Genomic DNA, 25814 nt, shown 5'->3' with positions numbered 1-25814 from the left:
AAAGAGATTTAAAAACCTGAGTGATGAAATAAGTAAATAAGAAAAGAAAATCAGTAGAAAAAGGGAAAAAGAAGGTAGATATATAAATGAACCAAAGGAGGCTAGAATAATAACAAATCAATAAAACAGATATATAAGATAAATTTTAAAAAAGGAAAAAAAAATAAAGAAAATAAAAAAAAGGAAGAAAGATTTTAAAAAATGAGAAAAAAGGTGAAGGGGCATTTGTTTTATCAGAGTTTAGTGTCCTTGAGAATTCCATTAGATCTTATTCTTCTGCCAATTCTGGGCTTCCTTTGAGGTACTTAGGTGCTAACCACTGTCAGAAAACTCCTTTGGCTTCCAGCAACCTTCTTCAACCTCCAAGTGATCCACTGATCCACCCTTTGTGTATCTCCACAGGCCTAGGCTGTAATCAGGAGGGGCCAATCTGCCCTCTAAAATAGGTTTGTTAGCACCATAGGGTCCAGGGCTGGGTCAGCAAACTTCCCCTGCTATTCAGCTGTCAATCTTAATTACTCAAGTCTATTTCTGAAAAAACTTTAGGTACAGGGCGGACTGTTAGTCTTTCAAGGAATGGGGTGGGTGTGCTTCCCTGTCCCACAGCTTCTGTGAGTAGCCCAAAATATTACTCTGCCCTTGGCTAGACAGAGATCCTTTAGGGAAATGATTCTCAACCTTTCTAATGCCTCAACCCTTTAATACAGTTTAATAAAGGGTCGCAGCATTAGAAAGGTTGAGAACCACTGCTTCAGGGAGATCAGCTGGAAACCTGGAATTTTTATCCCAGCATAATGGGGTGGACAGCCACTCCTGCAATCCCTTCACTGACACTCCTAAAACTGTTCAAACCATAGGCCTAGCTTCTGCTTTTGTTTCCTCTGAAAAGGTCAAAATGCAGGGTGTGGCCTGCAGGGCTCCTGAAGGTGGGACAGTCTGTATCACCTAGGGTGTTGTTTTTGCTTTGTTTTTTTCTCTTCTTGCCCTGAAGCTACTGGGAGCTGCTAACTCTTCTCAGGAAAAATGGCCCTTTTGATTTGGGGGCCAAATACTCCTTGCTGCTGCTTTTCCATGTCTCCCCACAATGCTTCCCACCTCAACCTCTCCTTAGGCACCTGGTGTCCACATCTCCCTCCTACACCAAAGCCTCGGGTGGGTAGCTGTAAGTGAAAACTCCTGTGCTCTGGGTTTAAGAATAAATAAATAAATAAATAAATAAATAAATAAATAAAAATAAATAAATAAATAAATAAATAGAAAAAATAAACATCGCTGTGGTTTCCTCTCTGACTAGCTCCAGTCTCCTGGCTCCATTCTCTGCTGCAGCCAGCAGCCCTGCCACCTTTCACAGATGGGTGTTATGTGGGCCACCGTTCTTGGTTCTGGTGCTCAGGGCTGTGAGCTCAGTTTGGGTTTCAGGCGTGTATCTTCTGAAGGAACAGAGCTCCCTCCTCACTCTTGGCCTGCCAACCCCGGAAGCTGGGTCAGCTCTTCTCATGACCTCACCCTTCCGACTGCTCTCCAGGTGCCAACTGTCTTTCCTTGATATAAAGCTCCTCCTCAGCTACACCTGGTTGGCAATTCCAGGTGAGTATTCTCCGACTTAGTTGTATTTCCAGTCTGGCCCGGCAGGTGTGCCTATTCTGCCACCCTTTTCTCCAATCTGGACTCTAAATATTTTGAGGGCATAGATAATATATTATCCATCATAGCTTACCTGGTGCAAAGTAAAGGACTTGGTTGTCGATAGCTTTAATTGCTCCCCAATATTCATTTTATCTTTTGTACATTTAGTAATATGTTTAACTAGCATAGGACTTCTCAGCTTAGCACTATATTCCCCAGCTTCTTTCAGTTAGGTGAAATTGACTTTTTATCATGGGTTGGGAGTAGATATCATGCCTTAAGGTTTTGGATATTATACTTAACACAATTGAGAAACAATAGGAACCAAATGGTCAGGTGTGTGCTACATGTCAATAAATTTATATTTTCCTATCATTCCAATCCAATGTACTCTATAAGATAAATTATAAACATATAATATATTCTTAAATGCCCTTGCTTTAGGTGTAGCATTGATCTACACAATATACTAGAAATAAAATATATTTATGATATGATTATATAGATACCTTATCTGAATGTAGTGTTTAAACAGCATCCATCAATACTAATATAATTATCAACAATGATCAAAATATTACTATCTATCCTATATTACAATAGCATAATTTTAAAGGAGCTGATCTGCTTTTGTAATCTTTATTTTAAATCAAAGATGTTTCAAATATGCATAAGGCTAAAAACATTTTTTTTGTGATTATTTACATGCTTTAATAGCTTTTATGATGTTTCTTTACACATAGTATTATGAAAACCAAGGGCTAAAAAGGGGTATAAGAGGTTACATTTTAAACAGTAGTTCTGAATTATCTGTCATTTGACCAAAGTGTATTATTTTCTAATAGTTGAGCATTGGAATGGTCTGGGTAAGTAGGTGTACCTAGATTACTCCTTTTGCAGTCAATATCGGTTTAGTTAATAAAAATATTTAAGTATACTGTTTAATACACTACAAAATTCTTATTTTACACAATGCTCCTCTTTTAATACTGAAGGGTTTTAGAAGTCATCAAACATTTTAATAGTAATATAAAATATTTCTTTATACTTATACTAGAGGCCCAGTGCACAAACTTTGTGCACTGGGGAGTGTCCCTTAGCCCAGCCTGTAGCCTCTCCAATCTGAGACCCCTCGGGGAGATGTCCAACTGCCAGTTTAGGCCTGATCCCAGTGCTATCAGACCTAAATTGGCAGTCAGACATCCTTTTCACAATCTGGGACTGTTAGCTCTCAACTGCTCACCTGCCTGCCTGCCTGATTGCCCCTAACTGCTTCTACTTGTGAGCTTGATCACCCTCTTACCACTTCCCTGCCAGCCTGATCAACACCTAACTACTCCCTTGCCAGCCTGATTGCCCCCACCCCCCAACTGCCCTCCCCTGCTGGCCTGATTGCCCACAATTGCCCTTTCCTGATGGCCATCTTGTGGCAACCATCTTGTGCAAGAGCATGAGGGTCAATTGCATATTACCTCTTTATTATATATGATAATAGAACTTTTGGAAAAGTTGCTAAAAGGAAAATATTTACTAATTTATAAATTTACTTAAATATATAAATATACTAATTTACTTAAAATATGTAAATGTCAATTTTTCCTTGTTCTGTTGAAAACACATAAACTAAGCATTGTTTAAATTAAAAAGAAAACCTAACATTTATTTATAACTGTTTAGGTTTTATTACTTTTGGGGTGGTAAACTATAAATAATTACTGCATATTAAAACTTTTGAAAATGTCAAACAAATTATTTGTATGCCATAAAGCATTTGGGGATGCCACGAGTCACCTCACCAATATACCTGATGTAATTAATCTTAACTGTTTTGACTTTTTACTTCACTAAACATGATGATAGATCTTCTTAAAAATCTAGTCAAACCTGACCCCAATAACTATTTGTTACAGTCTTAGGTAATTTTGATTGACAATATTAAAGATAAGAACCAATGAAGTCTAAATATGTTCTTGCAAAATAAACAAACTTATTACTGGGATTTCTTAAAGATTGTTAGCTAAAAGTATATGAAGCATACAGACATAACAAAAGATAATTGTGGTTTAACTTATCACAAAGGGTAAATACAAAATTTTCAAAACCTCCTTATAAAATTCTTTCTATATTGTTTATGTTCCACAAAAGAAGGCTTTTGTGTCTTAAATAACTGATACAAATTTATTATTACTATTTTTTAGAGATGTGGAAAAATACTATATGAATAATTTTAAAAGATATTTTGTTATCTTCAATCCTAACCAATATTCTCACTTACATTCTCTTTCTCTTTCTTTTTCCTTCTTGCCACTATCTGTATATGACATTAGCCTGAATATACAAAAGAAAATGTTTAATAGAAATATCACTGAAGAGAACAATCCCAAATTTCTAAAATAGTGTTGTAAATTTATAAGTTCTAGATGAACTTTTATTTTCATGAATTCTTGGAAAATTCCTCTTTCAAAAAACTATTTCTAAGATCATATGTATAAACAGAAGCCAAAATTATACATGATGAAGAAAAAAATTTTAAATGTAAGGTGACTTCAATGTGAGCCAATAGTATAATGAGCCTATAAAATACTTAGTGAAAAGCAGTCAGGCTTGTAGATGTGTTTACCAAAAAGAAATGTTTGCTTTCATATTTATTATGATCTTTCACTGATTTAAAACTCCTATATACTGAAACTCAAGAAACAACTTTGATTTACATAAACTGCATTAAAATACAATAGAAGAATGAATTCAAAAACCACTAGTTTATTGTACCAGCCTCGGCAATTAGAAAGGAAAAAGACGTTATTGAGCCTAAGGAATATTTAATAAAAAATATTATCAATATATATTTCCTTAAGAGTTAGTAATACTGCAGTGGGATTTATAAATGCCCTCTACTTTCACTTCATTGCTTGAAATCAATGAACTGAATCTTCTGAGTAAAATTTCAATAGCATATTTCAGAGGCAAATAAGCATCAGTCTTTATTTTTTACTAAGTTGGAAAGGAGGGTCTAGGTTACTTTTGTAGGGAGTTGGTCCTAAGTGAGATTTTACTTTTCAGACTAGTGGGCTAATGATTAACGTCACATACCGCTCATCTTCGCCGAGAAACTACGATGTCTATTAAATGTAATTACCTTTCCCCATGGCTTTAAATTGACAGCAGATTCAAAATGAAGGTGGCTTCTATTAAATTTAATTACTTCCTCCTAAAGCTTACTTGGCAAAACTGTGACTAATAATGAACATGAATTCCATAAAAAAGCTGCATGGTCAAGGTGTGGCTCTTAAATTCGCAATGTTAGTAATGAAAAAAAATATGAAGAGACACAATAGTTGAAATGGAATGTTTTACCATTCATATATTTTTGTGATAATATGATTGGTAAGTTAAGTGCTCAGGTTTTTAGCCCTTGGTTTCAACTTTCAACCTGTAGATTATAATATATTGGTTGGTTATAGTAATTACTGAAGAAAATGTCAATTAAAAAATTCATCTATTATTCCCATATACTTAAAATAGTGACTCTTCTATCATGTTAATTCAATTGACATTTTAAATCAGCATGATCAATAGAAAATGAGAAATAAAAAAATTAGAAAAACAAATCCTGTTCTTACTAGCTATGTAGTTAATTATTTATTCCTAAACTAGTTATCTAATCTGGAAGATAGAACAAATAATATATCTTCTCTACATAAGATAAATATTAAGAAATTTAGAGAAAAGGACATTATCTGTTATTGTTTTTGCAAATTTCTTTGTCGGTTTAAAAAATTTCAAGCATCTAGTTTGGATTAGCTTGTTTTAGGTGGCTATTTTCTGAATATAAATCAATTTCTCGCACATTCAGTCATCATTCAATGCCCAATGTATCCTATACTCATAATGTGCCAGCGATGTGTTAGAGGTATAAACATATAGTATTTTTTAGGGTCCAATAGTCAAGTTAGGGTTAAGTAAAGACAATAGACAATAAATATTTTGTCACTCTGGGAAGAACTTTCAATGACTTCAGAGCAACTCTTGTGAAAAATGTATTTATATTCCTTGGCTCTTCATTTGGTAGAAGTATACTATAGACAAACATAGCATCTGCCTGATTATCCAGCCACATCGTAGGCATGCAGACTTGCTTATGAATGAGTAAGGTACCAGTTTGCAGAGCACATCTGCTTCAGGGATGTTTGTCAAGCTCCCAAAGTGGTCTCCTAAGAGAAAAAACTCTCAACATTCTTGAGGTAATAAGATTGTAACTTCCATCCTTCTCCCTAAGTCTGGAGGATGATAGAACGGCAACAATTTTCTCAGGAAAAATTATGTTATCTACTTATCCTAATTTTGTCATACTCTAATACAATTTATGCTATGTTAAGATAATTCTTAAATGTTATCTTATTTATTCTGATTTGTTATGGACTAATTCTCAAATATTTTCTTTATACGTTCTATATACTGGTATCTGTTTCTGTCTTACACTTATTTTGCACCTATTTTCTATTACAGTTGCATAAAACTTTTCATTTTAATACTATTTTTTTTCTCTTTTTATTGAATTGGCTGGGGTGACACTGGTAAACAAAATTATACAGGTTTCAAGTGCACAATTTTACAACACATCATCTGTACCCTGTATTGTGCTTACCACCCCAAATTAAGTCTTTGTCCATCATCATTTATTTCCCCTCTACCCTCTACCTCCCTTCCTTCCATACCCCTACCGCCTTGTGCATGAGTTTTCTCTCCTCTTTTTCATTCTGTCCCTCCAACCGCTCAGCCCCTCCCCCTGCCAGCTGTCAGCCTCCTTTCTATTTATGATTGTCTCTATTTTGCTTGTTGGTTCAGTTTATTCATTCAATTCCACATTATAAATAAAATTATATGGTACTTGTCTCTCTCTGACTGGCTTATTTCACTTAGCATAATAATCTACAGGTACAAATATATCTTCTAAATATTTGCTTCTGTCTCACATTTATTTTTGCACATGGTTTCTAGTATAGTCACATAAAGTTTTTATTTTAATATGCTTTTAAAATATAATAGTAATAAACACTAGAAACTGTTGGAACATAAACACAACTAGATAACCTGAGCTAGTAAGAGAATCATGGAAACTTGCTAAAAGAAGTAAAATCTGAGGGGAAATGAAAAAAAAAATGTCTATTCCAAGTGAAAGCACAGGGAAGTGCATATTGAATAAAATGAACAGTATGTGTAAAGACCCAGAGGCACAATGGAACATTATTTATTTGAAAAACCTTGCTAGAACATAAAATAAAATACAGTGTGGTGAAAGATTTTCAAACTGGGCAATTTTGTCATTGAAATTTAGTGTGACTGAAAGATTTTTCAACCCAGCATCTTCAAATTTTCTCCCGTGAATCTTTCTCTATAGCAACAAAATTTTCAAAATAAATGTCATTTGATGACACTACTATAATTCTTCTGGAGTATTATGTCCCATAAATCTGCTTTCATTTACTAGTATACTAATAAAAGGGTAATATGTTAGTTACACCAGATAGACAGGACATCTTCCAGACATCCTTCCAGATGTCCTTCCAGACAAAGCCACAGCACAGGAAAAGCGGTGGTGCAGGAGAGGCCATGGCATGGGCCGGCCTAGCACTGAAGCCCCTCTCACAAACCCTCCCCCATCCGACCTGGCCCCAGATTGTCCCCATCCCCCAGTGGGTGGAGGGGAGGGGCCAGTGCTAAGAAGCGAGAGCTGAGGGCCAGCAGCCATAGCTGTCAGTGGCAGCAGCAGTGGGGTGATGGGGTGGGGCCTAAGCCATCAGGAGGACATCCCCTGAAGGCTCCCAGTCTGTGAGAGGGGGCAGGCTGGGCTGAGGGACCCTTTTAGAGAACAAATTTTCATACACCAGGCCTCTAGTAGCTAATAATAAAGTTAATATTATGGAAATTCTATATTCTGTCTGTTATGGGAAGAGCTGAGGTGCAAGAAAATCTCGACGTATTGCTTGCCCATCAAATAAATAATCTGGCAGGCTGGCTATGAGAGCCCTGGCTTATTAGGACTTGCAGTGTACCAGTGGTAGCTGGCCAGTGAAGTTTTCTGCAACACAGGTTTCCCCAGCACAGGGTAAAGAAGACAAAGCAAACAGGGCATGCAGTGCTGGGGAGAAGTGCTGGGAGCACAGGTGATATGCGATGAAACACTAGCTGTTTCTCTGCAGTTGTTTACAGGCCGGGCTCACATCTAGAAGCAGTTTCTCTTTGGCCATTTCTTCTTGATCGAAGAGCTGGCCAGACTCCCAGGGTAGGTCCTGCAGATGGCTCTCACTGTATTCCCATAGGGTGTGCGTGTGTGTGTGTGTGTGTGTGTGTGTGTGTGTGTGTGGTTGTGGGGGCAAGGGGCGCTGGATCTTGGAAGGGGCCATGTTCTCACATACCATGCACTCTTATTCACTATCGTACCTTTAATTTATAGCACAGTGTTTTGAATCTAGTTTCAAATGGTTGCTCTATGTTTATTAATACATTTCCAGAAAATGCTGATGAAATAAATTAACTATTGAAAGTATACCTTTTACACAGAACACTGACAAATATGTTGCATTAGTTTTCATGGTGTAACAAATAACCATGAACTTCTAACCATTTTGCAACATAGACACATATCATCAAGTCACATGTTATATATCCTAAAGCTACACACTGTTATGTGCCAATATTTCAATAACATTGGGCCTAAAAAGCACATCCACAATCTACATTGCTTAAAGCAACACCAATGTAAATGTATCATCTTACCATTCTGTAGATCAGAATTCTACCGAAAGTCACTGGCCTAGACTCAAAGTGTCCACAGGGCTGCTTTTCTTCCGGCCGCGTTAGGGGAGATTGCATTCCTCGGCCTTTTCTTAAGTCCAGCAGCCAACTGCGTTCCCAACCCTTCCTCCATCTCCCAGGCCAACACTGCCTCCCCTCCCCTGAGCATTCTTTTGCGGTCTCAGCTCCCTCTGACTCTCCTTCTGCCTCTCTCTTCCCTTTTGAAGAACACTTGTGATTACCTGGGGCTCGGCAGAGTAGCCCAGGGTGCTCTGCTCTTTGAAGGTCAGTTTATTAAGCAAACTTAATTGTACCTGCTGCCTACTTCCAATTTGCCCTTTGCCATGTCACCTTACAGGTTTTAGTTTGCAGTTTCCAGGTTCACCTTTATAGGGAAATGATTGTGGGCATTCGGGGGAGCCCGTCATTCTGCATTCCAACCCAAAATGCCAAAACCACTGTTTAGTATGCAATTTGATCGCTAAGTCTTCAATGGCTTTGGTATCAGCCAGGTTATGTCGTCATGCCAAAGAAACTCCAGACAATAAAGGTTCGTTTCATTCTAATGTCACAACACCCTGTGACTCAGTCTGCCAGAGCAGCTATTATTTCATTTCATTCTAACCACATGCCCAAAGTGCAGGGAGCTAAACATGTCTGGTGTATGTTATCAATGACTAATATTCCTCTAATGATCCCCTATAATCCACACGTAAAGAAGAAAATTGCTGGTTTGTTGGTAAATTATTTTGGAAGCAAAATAAAAGCCCAACACTCAAATATAAAACTTCAGTTTTAAATTGTTAATAATCCACATCAACTGATGAATGAAGTCAATTATTTGTATTAGGTAGGGAAATACCCTTGTTTACCACACAGCATAGAGAACAGAGAAGTAAAATTTAGATACCCAAGATAGAGACCTCAAACAGGTGCTTCTTAAATAGTTCAGCTAAAAAGTGATGATCAGTTCAGAAGTTATTTTGATGTTATTGAGACATGTACAATGTGGTTATTTATGATTTTTACAGGAATTTGATAGGTTTGTTACTTTGTATATGTAGAAAAACTTTTGTGTTTATAACAAGAGAGGTAGTCATTTTAATTAGACAAAATGAGTCTAATTGAACAAATGGATATTATCTAGGTTTGAATTATTATAGAGAAATTAAATATTCTCCTTAAAAATATTAGTTGATAAAATTTTAAAATGCACTGATTGAGATTAAAAGTACAAGTTTTTTTCTCTCTTGATGTAGGTCTGCTATATTTTCTTGTTTGCATTTTTATTGGATTCAAACACTATTTTTAAGTTTTCATATCTAGTTTAAGAGATTATATATATCCTGTTACTTTGCACATTGAAACAAGCAAAATCCTGAAAAAATAGTAAAAATAGTTAAATATAAATAAAATCAGTTGCTAAACTGGCAGAAAGAATTAGTAAGGTTTATTCTGAGCCCCCAAATGTGTAACTCAGATCACCAGAGGTCAAATGAGAAGCAAATCCATTTTTTATCTTGAACATTCACCCTGAGGCTAACTGCTGAATGCTGGAGACATTTAGCTTCTGTTTTGAAAACTAAAGATGGCAGAAAACAGGAGATAAATTCCTAGGCTCAAATAACATGGAAACTCTTAATAGGACACATTTGTGTAAAACTAGGGACTCAAAGGGATACATTCTGCATGATCAATGAAAACTAAAACTATTTTGTTGAAAAGAACAGCAAGAAGAGTGGCTGGGGAGAGATCAATGGTTAAAAAGGAGAAATAGTAATACTTTAAACAATAAATAATTTTAATTAAAAAAAACTTTCAATTTTCAATTCTGGGACAGGATGGAAAGGGACAAATCTCTGGAAAATCAATAACCACAAGCTGGCTCTCATGTAGACTTGTTTTACAAAGTATAATAGTGACAGGGTATAAAATCTGAGGGAGAAATTAGAAAAAGTGACTGTATAAGTAAACATAACCTTTTGATGAAATTTAACTTCACGTTTCCAAAAAAATATGTTTCAAGGGAAATGAGTAATTAACAGTCAAAAATCACAAAACATAAGAGAAAGCAGGCTTTCTGAATCAAAACCAGGATAAATAGACCTATATTACTATTGGAATTATTAGACAAAAATGAAATTTTATAAATACATATGTGTACTGTATGTAAGTTTTATGTAGCATATATGTACATTATGAAATAACTATAAAGGTTTAAAATAAAGGCCAGATATCTAGAATATATTTTAAAATATATATTTTATTGATTTTTTTACAGAGAGGAAGGGAGAGGGCCAGAGAGCCAGAAACATCGATGAGAGATGAGAAAGAAACATCAATCAAACCCCAGCTGCCTCCTGCACACTACCGACAGGGAATGTGCCCGCAACCAAGGTACATGCGATTGACCGGAATTGAACTTGGGACCCTTCAGTCCGCAGGCCGATGCTTTATCCACTGAGCCAAAACAGGCAGGGCAAGATTAGGAATATTTAAAAAGCATTCAATATAATTGAAAAATTAAGACTTTAAAAATTTAAAATTATGGTTTGCATTAGCAAGTAGATTAATCACACCGAAGGAATATCTTAAGAACCTGAAAAAATACATGTTAAGAATGTTTACCTGGAAGACAGAAAAAGAGAGAAAACAAAATAGTGTGCTAGAACCAAGTCCAATCAGTTTGCAAGAGCTGATTGAGCGTATCGCTTCCAAACCTGTGTTTTGGGACATCACCTTAGTAGCTAGACACTGAACTTAGTGTGAGTATTCCCACTGTGGAAATTTGCAAATGCTGCTCTCAGGGCTCTTTTCATCTTAGAAAGCCAACTGTGAAACTTTTACCAGCACACTGCCAGTTCTATACAAAGTACCAAAGCATCTATTGTAATACAGTGTTTCCCAACCTTCTCTCATGATGAGAATCACCTGGTGGAGTTGTTAAAACACAGATTCCTGAATCCCAGCTAAGAAGTGCTAAACTAGGATTTTTGAGAACATATAGGTAAAATTGCATACCTAACTTAGTGCTCTGTATATAAAATCTGTCTTAGAGCACTAGTTAAGTATACAATTTTACCTATATGTTCCCAAAAATTCTAGTTTAGCACTTCTTAGCTGGGATTCAGGAATCTGTGTTTTAACAACTCCACCAGGTGATTCTCATCATGAGAGAAGTTTGGGAAACACTGATCTAATAGAACGAATAAGTAAAATAGCAGTATCCAGGTCTCATGGGTGATAACTTTTCAGGATTATTAAAATATAGGAATCCTTATACACAGTAATCCTAACTACTCTGAAGCAAGAAATATAAAAAGAAACCCAGGCCTAGATAAAGGTCCGTGAAGATGTAGAAGAAGAATAAAACCTCTTAAAAATGGAGGGAATAAAAAGCAAAGCGCCTGAAAGGAATGGTGATTTCACTCACTGCCGAAATCTTACTAGCAACAAGACAGAAAAAAAAAGTGAATGAGTACCTGTAAAGAACTTAGATACAATAATTATCAAGTTGGAAGTATATATCCAGTAAAAATATTGTTCAAGAGCGAGGAGTAAGTAAATATATTATTATTAAGGGAAAATAATCTAAAGGTATAAGGAAATTCTAAAAGAGATATTGAAGTGAAAAGTAAACAATCCCAAAATTGAAATTTTACATATACAGGGGAAGGTGATAAATTAATGGGTAAATTTCAAAATACATTATGTAGACTAGAGTAGTAATGTCTAGTGTGATAAACTTTCAAGTAGTACTAAAATCTATATGAATTAAAGGGTAATATGCTAATTAGACCAGACATCGTCCAGACATTCTTCTGGACAAAGCCGCAGTGGCTACTGCTGCAAGGGCCTGGCAGTCATGGCAGCTGGCAGTGGCAGCAGCAGCAGTCTGATATGGACATCGCCTTCCCCTGTTCGGCCCGGTTGCCTCCCACAGAGGGAGGCTAGACTGCAGTTTAGAACTGCTCCCTGTAATGAGCAGGCCTAAGCTGTCAATAGGACATCCCCCGAGGGCTCCTGGACTGTGAGAGGAGCAGGCCAGGCTGAGTAATCCCCTCCACCCCCCACCCCAGTGCACAAATTTTCATGCAGCAGGCCTCTAGTATCAAATAATAGTGCTCTTTATTTTTGGTGAAGCTATTTACTCTTTTACTTACTTAGTAATTATAAAATTTTCCCAAACATATCCACCTATACACAAGCACTCCAATGACTCTCTGTAGAGGTGTCTTGTTGATTTATTCCACCTATTGAGCCATTTTGCAAAGAAACTCTAATTCCTCCTCCCACCTGGCTCAGGCAGTAGACCAAAACCAGTGGAGATGTGTCTAGTCCATCATTAACACTTTGGGTTAAGACATTAAAAAAAAAAAATCTTAATCAGCATCCTCAATCCAATCAAAGATTTTGCTTGGTAGGAACTGGGCTGCAATTTTGGTAGTATCTCAATAGTTTTCTTGTTTCTAGGGGATAGCCTTCTTTGTTTCCTTCTCCTGGAATGCTAATAAAAGATTCACTTTTGTCTTTCAGAAGATTTAGTTTAGCTCTTTATCATTTAGCATCACACAACTTTAACATTTAGTAAGTATTATTTGGTAGGTAGGTAGGTAGATAGATAGATAGATAGATGATAGATAAATGATAAATAGATCAAGTATTTCAGGTCTTTAAGGTTTTCAGCAGTAGCCTATTTTAACTTACTGGTATGTAACTCCTTAATTAGGAGCTTACTGGGAAGATGGCTACAGTAGGAACTGACTTAAGTGAATGCAAAGGGCTGCAATCTCAGATTCTTTTTTTTTTTAATATATATATATTTTTAAATATATTTTTTATTGATTTTTTACAGAGAGAAATTGAGAGGGATAGAGAGCCAGAAACATCAATGAGAGAGAAACATCAACCAGCTGCCTCCTGCACACCCCCTACCGGGGATGTGCCCGCAACCAATGTACATGCCCTTGACCGGAATCGAACCTGGGCCCCTTCAGTCCACAGACCGATTCTCTATCCACTGAGCCAAACCAGTTTCGGCTTTTTTTAATATATTTTTATTGATATTTCACAGAGAGGAGGAAGGGAGAGAGATAGAGAGCTAGAAACGTCGATGAGAGAGAAACATCGACCAGCTGCCTCTTGTACAACCCCCACCGGGGATGTGCCCGCAACCAATGTACATGCCCTTGACAGGAATCAAACCTGGGACCTTTCAGTCCGCAGCGGATGCTCTACCACTGAGCCAAACTGGTTTTGACTCAGATTCTTATCTAAGTTTAACAATGAAGGAGTAAGAGAATGTCCCCAGGGGAAGAATTCCTATAATGTGTGTGGTTATCCGGACAAAGAAAATACAATTACAGCACTCCAATAGCAGCAGTTGATACTTTGGTTCCAAAGAAGAATAAAGAAGGATTCAGCTGGACAAAGGACACAGATATATGAAGAAAAGTTAATATTCCTATTTATTATGTATTTTTATTTAAAAATTCATGGAACCATTAAAGTGTTTATGTTTTGAATACACTAATTGACATGGCAAACTTTCTCAGGTTTTATTTCATGTCAGTTATTCCATTTATAATGGAAGATATTATAACAGAGAGTAAATATGCTGTATTTATATAAAGCTACCCATATTAATCTTAGTGCATGTTAAACTAACCTAATTGTTCTCTAAAAACTAGAACTTGCATGTTAAAAGTTTGTTGTTGTTACCAAAACCGGTTTGGCTAAGTGGATAGAGTGTAGGCCTGCGGACTGAAGGGTCCCAGGTTCGATTCTGGTCAAAGGCATGTACCTTGGTTGTGGGCACATCCCCGGTAGGGGGTGTACAAGAACCTGCTGGTCGATGTTTCTCTCTCATTGATGTTTCTAGCTTTCTATCCCTCTCCCTTCCTCTCTGTAAAAAAATCAATAAAATATATATATATTTTTAAAAGTTTGTTGTTGTTGTTTGTTTGTTTGTTTGTTTTTTAGTATACTTCACATATTGGGCAAGCAAGGAAACTGCCTGAATGTCCACAGCCACTCCCCCTGATCTCTTTGTCTGCTTTCACTCTCCATCCTTATAAAACCTCTGCCAGCATTGAGATCTTACTAGTAAGATGGGCTTTTGAGGACTGGGAAAAGTCCCCCATCTTCTCAAGATGCTGGCACTTGTATAAACCTCTCTTCTTTTACCAGCACCTATCTCTTGAGTTTGGCTTTTACTGCTCTGGGCAGCAGAATCTGGATTCAGTTTCAGTATGAGAGGAAAGCAGGATTTGTAAAATGCAGAACAGCTGAAGAAGCTATTTTTGCATCCTTATGTCCTTACTCTGATATACTGTGGAATATTTCATATACATTTTCACAATTAAATGCATTTGCTCCTTAATCATACAGTTTTAACACAGAAATGAACAAGTGGGTTGAAACATGAATTCTACAAATAGTTCATGATAATCCCAATGATGTAAGCAGGGAAGGCAATGAGGTTACAAGAAAGGTAACAGTTTACTGATCAAAGTTCTCTTCATCTGCTTCATTCCAAGGGAAAATGTTTGTGACATAATAAATTTAACAAATTGTTCAAAACATTTCATAGTTATCAGGAATACCAATTGAGATGTGGATGTATATCCACGGAAATTAATAGCCTTCCCGTAAGAGTATATTTTCTTTGAGATATTAGTTATTAATAATATTAAACCACTATTATTAGGATGACATATAACCAATTTATATTTATGTGAATACTTTCCTAGATATGTAATAGATTAGTATAAAAGCTCACTTGTATACTATAAATATCAATAAATATACATATACAATATAAAAGAGTGGATACCAATTTAGGATATTTAGGCTCAATTTAGAAAAGTATAGCATATCTCATTTTTTAGGCTGCAAATTTATATTAAAACTGCTTATTTAAGAAAGATTCAATAAAGAAGTATGTATATTGGGGGGGGGGGGGTGTGATGGCAACTCCCAAAGATAAGAAGTGAATGTAAATCCTCAAAATAATTTCTTACAAAGTCATTAAAACTATCAAAACTGGTGCCTCTATAATCTTGAAATTTAGTTCCATTGCAAATCTTTCTCTGGACTCTATAGTTCCATCTTTACAATCACATCATATAGCAGTGAGAGGAAAATAAATGTGGACTGGTCAAATTCAAGATCACTTAGGTGTGAAACCTTATTACCATTTCCAATATACAGCTAGGAGGGTCAGGGATGCCAAAAGCCTCCAGTCTAGCCAGTGTGGCTCGATGGTTCAGCATTGACCTATGAACCTGTATCAAGGTTCGAGTCCCTGTCAGGGCACATGCTGGGGTTTTGGCTCAATAGCTAGTAGGTGGCATGCAGGAAGCAGCCAATCAATTATTCTCTCTCATCATCAATGTTTCTATCTTTCTCTCCCACTTCCATCCTATTTGAAATCAATAAACAATTAAGAAGAACAATTTAAAGAGCCTCTAGGTTAATGGCGTAGACATGGTAGAAGAATCATTCATAGCTTACAGTATTTCCTTTGACTTGCATCCTACTGGATTCCAAATGCTCTCCATATATTGTCCTTACAACCACCACCACCAACAAAACAGGTAAGGAATGTTATAAAAGTACTTAAGGTTTTAAACTTGTGTCTCCAACTTCAATCCTCATGATTTTAACAATGCCACAATGCTCATATTATTCTACTAAGATGCAAAGCTTTTCAGGAAATTCTCAGGTACTGTCATAATGGTGGGAGTTACAAAGTTCATTGTAATTAGTTTTACTGTACTCTAGTCATTTTCACAAGCGTAATTCCCTTTGATATTAGATTGTAGTTCTCCCCATTACAAACACTGAAATCAAGGGTGCTACCTATTTCTGATAGTTTATAGTAACTTGATTCTTTGTAAGTCCTACTCCTCCTGTAAATGCTAGAAAGGATTTTCTTTTCTTTTTCTTTTTCTTTTTTTAAAATATTTTATTGATTTTTTACAGAGAGGAAGGGAGAGAGATAGAGAGCTAGAAACGTTGATGAGAGAGAAACATTGACCAGCTGCCTCCTGCACACCCCCTGCCAGGGATGTGCCCGCAACCAATGTACATGCCCCTGACCAGAATCAAACCTGGGACCCCCCCAGTCCGCAGACTGAGGCTCTACCACTGAGCCAAACCGGATTCTGCTAGAAACGATTTTCTTGAAGAAATTATATAAATGGATTGGGTGAAAAAAAGTGTTTGTTGGGCTCAAATGTTTCAATATTTAGAAAAAAAAAACTGAGAAACTAGAGATATTCATAAGAAAATGAATAATGCATCTATTTCTAAAGAGATTTTCCAAGAAATATGGAAGAAAAAAATCTTGGAAGAAAAAAATCCTTTAAATTGCTTATTTTTATCATAAAATAAACAAAACCTTGTGATAATTGCATTATTAAGTAAACATACATTCTACTGCTTTATTCAGTACTTACATATGCTGATTATTGCACATAAAGAAATTACAAATATTTTCTCTTCTATTCTATCTCCATTGACAGAGGTTTTGAGTCAATTTCATTTGGACAATAAGGATTTTAAAAATGTGGAAAATGAAAGATAAATATCACATGATCTCACTCAATTGTGGAATATAATGAACACCATAAACTGATTAACAAAAACAGATCCAGAGACAGAGAAGCATCGATCAGACCGTCAAACCTCAGAGGGAAGGTAGGGGAGGGTGGGTAAGGGGGAGAGATCAGCCAAAGGACTTGTATACATGCATATGAGCCTAATCAATGGACACAGACACCAGGGGGGTGAGGGAAAGAGTGTGTGTGTGGTGGGGAGGGCAATGTGGGGATAAGGGCACATATGTAATACCTTAATCAATCAATCAATAAAAAAATAAAAAAATAAATAAATACCCTGTACATTTAAATACTCAATTTAGAAAAACATACACTTTGTCATTTCTATGAAAAATTTCTAAACTGCAAATGGATATTAATATGCATATTTTAGAGCTATTCAACGAAGTTAAGAAATTACTGGCAATTTTTGAAGATTAAGAAATGGACATAAATTCTTAAAGCATGTTCTTACAAAGTCATTAAAATTAACAAAATAGGTGACTGCATCATCATGAAATTCAATTCATTTGCAAGTCCTCAATAAAATGTTTTTATATGTCCTTACATTCTCTTGAAAATTAATATCAGAGAAACTATCTGCTTTTACTAGATTATCTTTTAAAATGAGAGATATAGATAATCAGTAAATGAGGTTATATTACTAATTAGCATACTGTCTTCACTACCTATAGTACACTACAAAAAAATGTGGCTTCAATTTTATCACATAGATGAAAGAGTTATCTTTCAGGGTTTGAAATTTCTGTGATCTTTATGCTTAATAAACTCAGTAAAAGGCATTTAAATTACATCACTTTTGTCTTGGAAGTTAAATTGGGAAATATTGCATCCTCTGAGATGATAAACTTTGTAGAAGATAAATTATCATGAGGAATAGTTTTAATTGATTTACCATAATAAAAGTTATGTGACTTTGAAGTGCAAATGACACATTAAAATGAATCTACAGTATGTTGATAATAAAGTGGCTTCTTTGTTAATAGAATTACTGACACTGCAGATGCTTTTAGGAGTGATGTCTTCTACTGTTAATCAAGAAATATCAATATAAAATGAATATGCTGTTTATTTAAATTCCAACCCACCTTTCTCACTTCTTGTTTAAGAGTTGTTCAATATTAAGGTCCAAATAATAACTGGAGATTCTGGTCATCATAGAAATACATTAGCTCTTCCACTTCTGTTTTTTGTTTTTTTTCTGAACATCTTGACTGCAAACCCACGTTCTCCCTGTATATGTAAATCAGAAAGATTCTCAGAGCACAGACAAATGACAAAGTCTATGATGAAGTTCAAGTTTAAATACTTACATATACATACACTAGTAATTTTTCCCTACATATAAACCTTAATATATGTTCTAATAATTTCTAAAGAGTAAGATTCAAAGGAAATTGGTGAGTGCTTTAGAGTTTTCTAAAAACAAGAATAAAGTATTTCAATGTTACATGATATTTCAATAAAATAATTTCTAGTAAAGTAACTACATTTCATAATCTGTAACTTTTTCTCAATTATTTTGTACAAAAACATTTTAGCTGAAATGTAGGAATAGTTTGAGCACTGCTATTGTGTGTTTTTTTTTTTTTTTTGCCAATAGCATTAATAACTTATCAGTATGTGATTCTTAGTCAATAGCAGTGTATACAAGTAATTTTTAGTGCTCTTGATCTCTGTTTTATAACAGAAACGTAAATTAAAGTATCCTGCCATTTTCACCTTCCAAGGTGAAACACCTTCCAAGGTGAAAATTTAACTGAAGAGGGAGAGAATGAAAGGAGACAGAAATGCAGGACATCATGGCTTTTTCAATGCTAGGCTCACTGAATGTTACTGGAATACAAACTTAAACAACTTTACTTATTCCAGAAAATTCTACAAAAGAATCATGCAACAACATAAGAGGGTTAATATAAATAGCAATTATAAATGTCAGAGCTATAAAATTCAATAATTATATACTTAATACATAATCACTGGCTGACATTCATGTGATTTTATCTTAATAATTAACTCAAACTTTATTTTCTAAATTCTTTATACCAAATTTAATATAAAGTATCCACTCATCCTATTTTACATAAATTAATGAATAATAAAATTCTATGTTTTATAAGTAACATTATTATTTGAGATAATAATTTGACTCTCTCTCTCTCTCTCTCTCTCTCTCTCTCTCTCTATATATATATATATATATATATATATATATAATGTATATATATATATATGTATTCTAATTGAAATAATCTGGGATTGAAATTAGTATTACTGATATGATAATAGTAAAAAAGCTATAAAGGAATAGATATGTATACTGGAGCCCAGTGCATGAATTTTGTGCACAAGTAGAGTCCCTAGAGGCTGTTGGCTGCCAGCCAGGGCCTCCCTTCCCTGGTCACGGGCTGCCAGCCTCTGGTCAGGGCCTTCCTTCATTTCATGCTGCCTCCAGGTGGTTAACACATGTCATAGCAAGCAATCAAACTCCCAAGGGGACACTTTGCATATTAGGCTTTTAGATAGATAGATCGATAAATAGATAGATAGATAGATAGATAGATAGATAGATAGATAGATATTCCAAAGGAAATATAAAGAAAATTTCTAAGTATTTTATTTAAAATTTGATATGTAAACACTAAATAACAAGAATTTTATTATAACCATTTTCTAATCTAGTAATGTGGGAATAAAGTATTTGACTAAAATTGGGAGAACCTTCCAAAGCAGGAAAAGGTAATTATTTGATATTTTAATTTAAGAAAAAATTGTTTCTAAGGATATTATCATTTGAGATTTAAAATGTTTAAATCTATTTGTTGATAATTTCATCATCTTGATAGAATGGATTCTTTGAAGACGTTATTTAATCCCAGAAAGTACTGAGCTGTGGTTAAAATCATAGAGAAAAACGTCAAAGATTTCCTAGCCTGCGTTCATTTACCAATTTGCACCACTCATGCATTCTTTATCCTTTCAAGCTGGAAAGCTTCTATCTGATTTTTTTTTTTTTTTTTTTTAGTGACTGTTTAAACAAAAATAGATGTTTATCTCTTTAAAAATTTCTCAGGAACTGTCACTTTCCATTTACTCAAGCAATGTTGTGACAGAATGTGTCAGCTTCTCACACAAATGAAAAGAGATATAGACTTGTATTTACTTTAGCTGAAAAATAAGTAGTCATCAATTCAGAGAAAAGTGTTTTCCCATCTGAGAAGATGAAGTAAATAGGAGTGGTTGAAAGAATTATTTCCTAATACTTAAAAAGCAGGTGTAAACCAAAGATACAACACTGTTTCAATTTTGGTTATGATCCGGGAAGTGGATAATCTCATGGCATAAAGAGGTTGATACTTCATTATGTGTCATTTGTGGTGTGTGATTTTGTTTTGAAAATGAAAAATGCTACCCAGCCGGTATGGCTCAGGGGTTGAGCATCAATCTATGAACCCAGAGGTCACTGGTTTGATTCCTGGTCAGGGCACATGCCTTTGTTTCAGGCTCAATCCCCAGTAGGGGGCATGTAGGAGGCAGCCAATCAATGATGTTTCTCTCTCATTGATATTTTTATCTCTCTATTGCTCTCCCTTCCTCTCTCTCTCTAAAAAATAAATGCTTACATAGTTAACATTTTCACATCCTCTCCTATGTAAGCTAAAAGTTTCATAAATTTAAATAGAGATAAGAAAAAATTATCTTTAAGAAACTGTTTATAGAGTCATAATATATTAGAAACAAGCAAGGTACAGATTGCCAAAACTGTGATTTGTTAGGGTAGTTGAATTAATACTAATGATCTCAGGATGACCTAAACATTAAATATATATTTCAGTATATGTTCTCATTGAAATATTTTATTTTTGTTTATGAATTTCACAGAATAAAATTTGATTAAATAATAGAATACACTGAAATGAACAATATTGATACAGAAAAAGAAAAGATGTGCAGTGATAGGCTTTTGTTCAAAGGTGATTATAGTTGTGCAATTAAATTGAAAGCAGCCATTCTTAAATCAGAGGGAAAAACCTACCCTAAGAATAGAAAATAAAGTTAGGCAGTTTGGGATATATCTATCTATAACTAAGTGATTTCTGTAGATTACTTAACTACAAGCTACTTAAACTCATTGATTCTGTTTTCCCACCTGTGAAAGAAGCAAAATAAAACCAATTTAATAGCATTTGTGTGAGAATTCTATGACCCTAGTAGGGTATTTGTTAAAGTTAGAAATACATATCAGGTCTTGGAAAATCTTTCATTTAATTTTTTTATTTAAATAGAAAATTCTGTAAGACTTAAGAGGAAAAAATTGAGTATCCTAATTTCTCCTTTTTTTTTTTTCTCATCTAGGAAAGAGAGAAGAAAGGTAGGAAGGAGGAAAGGAAGAAAGGATGAAGGGCAGGAAAATAAGTAAAGAAACAAGATAGCAATCATTTTCCAAGTGACATATATGACTTTTAGATATCCATACACATCTTCATATCAGGGATATTTGATATCTTTTACTAGGTTAGATGAGAATCTAGCTCTCTTTCATGTATCCCCACCTCAGCATTCTTCATCCTTAGAATTGTCTGATATATCAAATTAAAATAAAGCTATCAGCTAAATTTGAATTTAAAATACAAAAATGAATAAAAATATCTTAAATATTGTTTACTTATACAAAAATACTATTTATATGAAATTCAAATTTAACTGGCTGTCCTGTATTTTATTTGGCAACCCTATACCTTCTCAATCTTTCAATATTGTTTGTTATGAGTTCATTCATTGAGGATACAGCTATGATCTTGTAAACTAATCCTAGGTGTGTCTTATATTTGCAATAATTATTGTAACCTTGTTTGAACATTTTTTCTTTGAAAATTTCCTCTGAAACTTTTTTAAACAATATTTTTAAAAGTTTGTTATTGATTTCAGAGAGGAAGGAAGAGGGAGAGAAAGGAACTGCTTCCTGCATGACCCCCAGTGGGGGTTGAGACACAACCTGGGCCTGTGCTTTGACTGGAATCAAACACAGGATCCTCAGTCCATAGGCTGATGCTCTATCCATTGAGCCAAACCAGCTAGGGCAATGAAACTTTTTATGTTGTGTAGGTTTTAAACTTAACTTTTCTTAAAAGCCTGCACCTTCTCTTAGTTCCCTCACATATCATAAGTATTCCATCATTCTCCCTTTCTTAGAGATGTGTCTCCTTTGCCATCCTATATAATAAAAGGCTAATATGTAAATCAACATCCCCCAAGATGTACTGCAAGAGGGCACAGGCCTGGCTGAGGGATGCCCCTCCTCCCCTGCCACTTAGTGCATGAATTTCGTGGACCTGGCCTCTAGATTTTTGAATAATCCTTTATTGCTGAAAGTATTACATATGTCCTCTCCCCCCACCCTCAATTGATCCCCTCCAGCCTGCCTCTGCCTCCCACCCCAGGCCTCTTCCTTTGACATTTTTAAATAACAGCATTTAGTACAGAGGCTTCCTTCATTTTGACTTGGAGGCATATTCTGCTACTTTCTTGAGGTAGATTTTTTTTTTTTTTTATGAACTTGCATGGTTTCCTGATTAACTCTCTCATTTTTGGGGAGCATATCTCCTAGAACCTTTCTGAGGTCTTGCATATCTGAAAACAGTATTTAACTAACCTTACATTTAATAGATCACTATGCCCTGTAACTACAGGCTTGCATTATTTTCACTATGAACATAATCAGGGACCATAGGAAGAATGTATAGTCTTGCATTATTTTTACTATTTGAGATTTTTTAGTTTATTGTTTATTTAACTGAATACATTCTCAATATCTGCACAGCTTGGAAGCAGGGAGCTAGAACATCACTCTTTTAGAAACCAAGACAGTTAAGTTGCTAGAAATTATGAAGCATTCATTCCAAAGAAACAAAGAGAACAAAGAGAAAGCGAGCCCCCAAATTTGTGTATAAAACTTACATAAACACATGGCTGACCACCAAACTATCATTTACAGAGAAAAATTCTAGAGGGCCAGAATAAAAAGGCAATAAGCTGACATAAGCAGCAGTCCACGCTTTTTAAAGAAAAGAAACTGAGCACATAGCAACTATTTGTGTAAAATAACTTACAATTTGTCTAAGAAATCTCATGCCTGCCAGAACAAAAAAAATTGAGAACCCTTTGGAAAGGATTATAGAATCTGAGTCACTAACTCTATCTTATCTACTGTGTCCTAATTTTCAATCAATAGTTTATAGCCATCCAAAGAAATAGAATCAATGCCTATATTGTACTCAAGCTAAAGAAGCTGATCCCAAATCAGTCAGCACAGATGTTGAACACAGCAAACCAAGTCTTCCAAACAGCTTTCACAAGTATATGTAAACTATTAAAGTGTGGAAGAAAAGGCCACAATGAAGAGGATGAGGGGGGATGCAAAGGATCTAAACAGAGAAATAGAAACTAGAAAAAAAAAATGCTTGAGCTGATCAATTCAATAAGTGAAATAAAATACACATTAGATCATTTCAACAGAGATTGAAAATGACAAAATTTTCAGTCTGAAGAAATAGGGAAAAGATGTAAAAAACTAGAATGAGGCCGAAACCGGTTTGGCTCAGTGGATAGTGCGTCAGCCTGCATACTGAAAGGTCCCAGGTTTGATTCCCGTCAAGGACATGTATGTTGGTTGCGGGCACATCCCCAGTAGAGGGTGTGCAAGAGGCAGCTGATCGATGATTCTCTCTTATCGATGTTTCTATCTCTCTATCTCTCTCTCTTCCTCTCTGTGAAAAATCAATAAAATATATTTTTTTTTAAAAAAAGAAAAGAAACTAGAATGAGTCTCTGAGATCCATGGAAAGTATCAGGAGATTTAAAAAAAAAAAAAAAAAAAAAAAAGTGAAATCTGAATCCAAGGATGAGAGAAGATGTAAAATTTTTTAAATGATTTTTTTTCTAAATCAATTAAACTCCAAAAGGATAACAACAGGAAGACACTCCTGGGTATAGCTGAGTGCCAACGATGCAGACATCTTGAGAGCAGCTATAGATAAACATTTCTCATAGAGGGGAAACACTTTACAGACAGGGGAAAACAATGTGATTGGTGGCTAATTCTCATTTTAATTATAACATGATTTCCTATATACTGGAAAAATATTTATATATAACTTTCCAACTATTCAGCAAGTTCATGTTTAAAATATAAAAGTTATATAAAGACATGTTTATATTAATAAAAAGCATCTGCATGTCGGGGCAGGGAAGACCACCAGACTGCATTGCAAGCTCCTCAAGCTCCAGGAATGACTCCAGCCGGCAAGATAAATGTGCACTAAAATGCCACCAATGGTAAGTATGTGGGAAAATATTCACACACACACTTAGAGACACACAGTTTTGTCCTTCCTTCTCTAAAACTATTTAACTGCATAAAACTATATTTGCAGCACTATATTGTTGTGCTTATAGCTACATTACACATGAAAATATTAGCAATAAAATAAAAACAAATCACTGCAAGTACATTTTGAATATTTTAACAGAAGTAATTTAATATGAACTATAAGGAGATTGTAATAGGCTGAAGAAACATATTTTGATTTCTCCTCCAAAATTACCAAAATATCAATGTATAAGGAATTCAAAAGAAATACTACATTTTTTAATTAACACAAATAAGTGAAGAAAGAAGACACAGAGGAACAATTAAAAAATGAAGTCAAAGGGAATATAAATATCAAAATGTCATACAAAAACAAATACCACTGTATCGTTGATTACATTAAATGTTATTGAACTAGACATTCCAATCATAAGGCTGAGATAAGGTAACCATAAAAATGAAAAGAAAAGCAAGAACTAAGTCTGCTGTCTATAATATGCATACTTCAAATATACACACTTAAGTAGTTCCATATAAAAAGTGCAAAACTACCCTGCAAACAAAAAGCATGACAGCCAAAACTGGTTTGGTTCAGTGGATAGAACATCGGCCTGTGGACTGAAAGGTCCTGGGTTCGATTCTGGTCAAGAGCACGTACTTTGGTTGCGGGCACATCCCCAGTGGAGGGGGGGTGTAAGAGGCAGCTGATCGGTGACTCTCTCATCTATGTTTCTAACTCTCTATCCCTCTCTCTTCCTCTCTGTAAAAAAAATCAATAAAATATATTTTAAAAAAAAAGCATGACAAAGTTTGGAGTGGTTTAATAAATACTAGAACAATAAAACATACATATAAGGAGCATTACTATAGACAGTAATCCAGAGCAATGAAATATGATCAAATATCAACGTATGCTAAAAATATAATAATCATAAATATAGCTTATAACTGATCTTAAAAATACATAAAATGAAAACTGACAGCACTAAATAATTTTAAGACTATCACTTTAGTAATTGATAGAAAAAATAGTCCAAAAAAATCTGCAGAAATATACAAACCACCTTCACCTAATTGCCACATAAATTGCATGCTATATATTTTTTACATGGGTTATTTATTTATTCAAATTTATCTTATTGTTGAAAGTATTACAGATGTCCCCTTCTTCCCCCATTGACCCCACCCACACTGCTCCTCAGGCCTTCACCCCATTACAAGCATATGCATATAGGTTATACATATATGCATATACATACTTTGATTAATCTCTTTTTGTCCCTTCTCTCTTCCATCTGAGATTCAAAAGTATGTTCTATGCTTCCATGTACCTGGATCTATTTTGTTCATCAGTTTATTTTGTTTATTAGATTCCACATATGAGTGAGCTCATGTGACAC

Source organism: Pipistrellus hanaki, assembly GCF_964339955.1.
Source record: "Pipistrellus hanaki genome assembly, chromosome: 3".
In the NCBI taxonomy this organism is placed as follows: Eukaryota; Metazoa; Chordata; class Mammalia; order Chiroptera; family Vespertilionidae; genus Pipistrellus; species Pipistrellus hanaki.
This window is presented reverse-complemented; position numbering follows the sequence as displayed.